At 47.6% G+C, this 3,396-nt stretch overlaps 1 pseudogene across 1 annotated transcript; it reads left to right on the top strand.

Annotated features, from left to right (window-relative positions):
* Positions 1-236: 236 nt before the first annotated feature.
* LOC309857027 (large ribosomal subunit protein eL32 pseudogene) lies at positions 237-702 on the top strand (annotated as a pseudogene). The gene has a single exon. The product of its transcript is annotated as a large ribosomal subunit protein eL32 pseudogene (transcript).
* Positions 703-3,396: the final 2,694 nt, after the last annotated feature.

Genomic DNA, 3,396 nt, shown 5'->3' with positions numbered 1-3,396 from the left:
TTATTTGCCTTAGGAGATAGGGTCTGTTATGGCTACCATTTTAATGCATGGAAATATGGGCACAGGGGAGCTAAAGGAGTCCAAGGTCACACAGCTTGCAAGTGGAGGAGCCAAGATTTGAACATTGGGCAGCCTGCCTCCAGAACCTGTATCATTTTTTCCCCTTGTGTATGTTATTTTTAAAAACCTTTCCCTGGGCTCTCTTCTTCGGCGCTGCCTGCGGAGGTGGCAGCCATCTGTTACTGGGCATCATGGCTGCCCTCAGACCTTTGGTGAAGCCCAATATCGTTAAAAGGAGGACCAAGAACTTCATCCGGCACCAGTCAGACCGATATGTCAAAATTAAGCACAACTGGCAGAAGCCAAGAGGCATTGACAATAGGGTGCGCAGAAGATTCAAGGGCCAGATCTTGATGCCCAACATTGGTTACGGGAGCAACAAGAAGACAAAGCACATGTTGCCCAGTGGCTTCAGGAAGTTCCTAGTGCACAACTTCAAGGAGTTGAAGTGCTGCTGATGTGTAGCAAATCTTACTGTGCAGAGATTGCTCAAAACGTCTCCTCCAAGAACCGCAAAGCTATTGTGGAAAGAGCAGCCCAGCTGGCAATCAGAGTCACCAATCCCAATGCCAGGCTGCGCAGTGAAGAAAATGAATAGACAGCTTGTTGTGCACGTCATATTTGTGTTAATAAAAGCATAAAACTAAAAAAAACAAAAAAACAAAAAAACCCTTTCCCTGAATTCTAACAGAGATGTGTAAACATTGTTAAGCATGTAGTTTATTGATCATCACAAAGCTTAGGTTCTGAAGCATTGCAGCAAGCTGGGGTGGGCTTTGATGTCAGACCTGGTTGGAATCCAGTTTCTGGTGCTGCATGACCTTAGGTGACTTACTCAGCCTCAGTTTCTGCACTGAGTTTGGCAGCCGTGTGATGAGTAGATCGTGTGACAGTGCCTAGAGGGTTTGGTGCCTGGCGAGTGTTTAATAAATGTTTTTCTCTTCTTAATAATAAAGATTCTAAGTTGTGTTGGTTTTGTTAAGCAGTCCGAATACCTTCCTCATCGGTCAGTTGCCTGTCAGTCGCCTTGTAGGTACTTGTGAGGAGTCACTTTGGTAAGTCACTATATATAGCTGAAACATTTGGGGGTAGTTGGGGGACACCCCCCACTGCCCCTGCATTGAAAGTCTGTAATTTAAAATGTTCCACCTGTGCCTGGTTTTTTTTGTTTTTTTTTTTTTTAAACATAACCACTTTGGGACAGTGAAAGTTATGTCTTCTCCTTAGGGTTGTGACAGAGCCTTTGGGGACCTGTAACAGCTTACTTCCAGTTTCTGTCTGGCATGCTGATGGGCCAGAACTTATTTTAACAACATTCCATCACATGCCAGGCACCTGGAAGGAAGAATATGTTGAACTTCTCGGAAATTATTTTTTGGAACTGTTTTTATCCTGAGGAATAACCCATTTAAAAATTGAATGATCTTTATGGTTGACTTTTCCACTCTACATAATGGAAACTGAAAAACTCGTTGTTTTCAGCTGCTTCTGCAGCAGTGGGAAGAGCAAGCCTGTGGGGTCCTCCCCAGGTTGGCCCCAGCACAGAGCTGCATCATTCTACACACCCCTCATGCCTTGTCTCCTTGTCTGTGAGGTGGTAATGATGGTGCAGGGAGCTCCAGGGGTTGTCGTGAAGGTTACAGAGATGGGGGGTGTAAACTTTGAATAGTGTGCCCCACATAAAATGCAGATCTGGTGAGCAGAGGCAGCTGCTCACATTAATTGTTGATGCCAAGGCACTGGAGTTCCACAACAGCCTATGCCTTTCTTTCCTGGGTCCTTTTTGTCTCAGCCACCACCTTAGAGAAAGTGACTCAGCAAGGCTGGTGCTTGTGGAGCCCTCTACAAATCCAGCTAATTCACACGGGCGATGCCCTGGAGATAAGGGGGTTTTCCTGGGTGGTAGGACCCCATTTCAGAGGCTTAACTAGCCGGTTTCTCCTAACTGGTCGTGTCGTCCAGGGTCAAGATGAAGGCCTGCCAGGAGACTGGTGGTCTCACCAGAGTTTTCCACTGGAAGCATGAAGGACCCCATGGGGCTTCGTGCAGAATGACATGGGTGTTGGAGGGAGAACAGGGGGGACATCGCCTGTACCATCGTGGGCAGGTCACTATATCTGGCTCACGCCGGCTTTCTTCCCATCTGGGAAATGGCAGAAGACCATGCTTTTTCACAGGAGGGATGAGGGTTTAGGGAGGTATTTGATGACTGTGTTGGGGCTGCATGAGTAACAGAGTTGACGGAGGGGCCTTGAAGTCACAGACTTGGGTTCAGGCCCCTGCTGCTGCCACATAAAAGTAGATCACTTGGGTAAGCCATGGACCTCAGTGTCCTCCTCTGTGCACTGTGGATAATACCTAGCATGTAGGTCTGTGAGGGGTACAAAATAGAAGGCCATATTAGGAGCTTAGAGCAGAGCCTGGTACTCACTAGATTGTCGTTTTATGGAGATACTCTGGCATCACTGGTGTTGCAGACCTGGTCCTACCCTCTGGAACCTTTGGCTGTGTGACAGATGGCTTATGAGGCCGTGGCTGACAGAAAGAAGCGGTGTCTGTCTTTTCTTAAGATTAAGGGTACAGAGGGGTGCCTGGTGGCTCAGTCGTTGAAGCATCCAACTCTTGGTTTCAGCTAAGGTCATGATCTCAGGGTGGTGGGATTGAGCCCTGAGGTGTGCTCTGCTCTCAGTGTAGAATCTGCTGGAGGTTCTATCTCCCTGTATTTGTGTGTGTGTGCTCTCTCTGTATCTCTCTCTCTCTGTCTATCTCTCCCTAAAATAAATGAAGCTGTAAAAATAAATAAATACATACATGCATAAGTTAATTAATTATGGGTACAGAAATCAGTGATGGAGCTGGGCTGATGGGACGCTTGGCAGCAAAGATAGGTGCACCCTGCTTGAAGGCTCGGGGATAGCTGTGGTGTCACCAGTGGTGATGGGGGTGTGAGGATGAAGCCTCGTGCAGCATCCAGAGAGGAACTTAGATGGGGGGGGTTCCAGGGAGTAAATGCCCATGGGTAGGAAGCATCTTCAGATGAATGTCAGAGGGTGTCCTCATGGATGGGGAGGCACCCTTTCTCCCTGAAGCTGCCCACGAGTAGAGGTGTGCCTGCTGGGGACATAACTAAATCATTGGGGTTTAGCCTCCTAAGCTGTTAATTTATGAAGATGTGGCCAAGACCTTGTCTCACTGCTTTTTAAAGAGAAGTAAATTAAACTGCTGTTTGGGATGGTGTTGTCTTCCAAAGGCTCATTCAGAGTCAGTGGCAGAGCTGCTGAGGGCTTTCCAACTTGTCTTGAAAGCCTGGTCCAGGCAAGGGTGAGGGATATTCCC

This window comes from Mustela nivalis, assembly GCF_964662115.1.
Source record: "Mustela nivalis genome assembly, contig: HAP1_SCAFFOLD_235, whole genome shotgun sequence".
NCBI lineage: Eukaryota > Metazoa > Chordata > Mammalia > Carnivora > Mustelidae > Mustela > Mustela nivalis.
The sequence above is the reverse complement of the archived record's forward strand: the minus strand, read 5'-3'. Positions and strand labels throughout refer to the sequence as shown.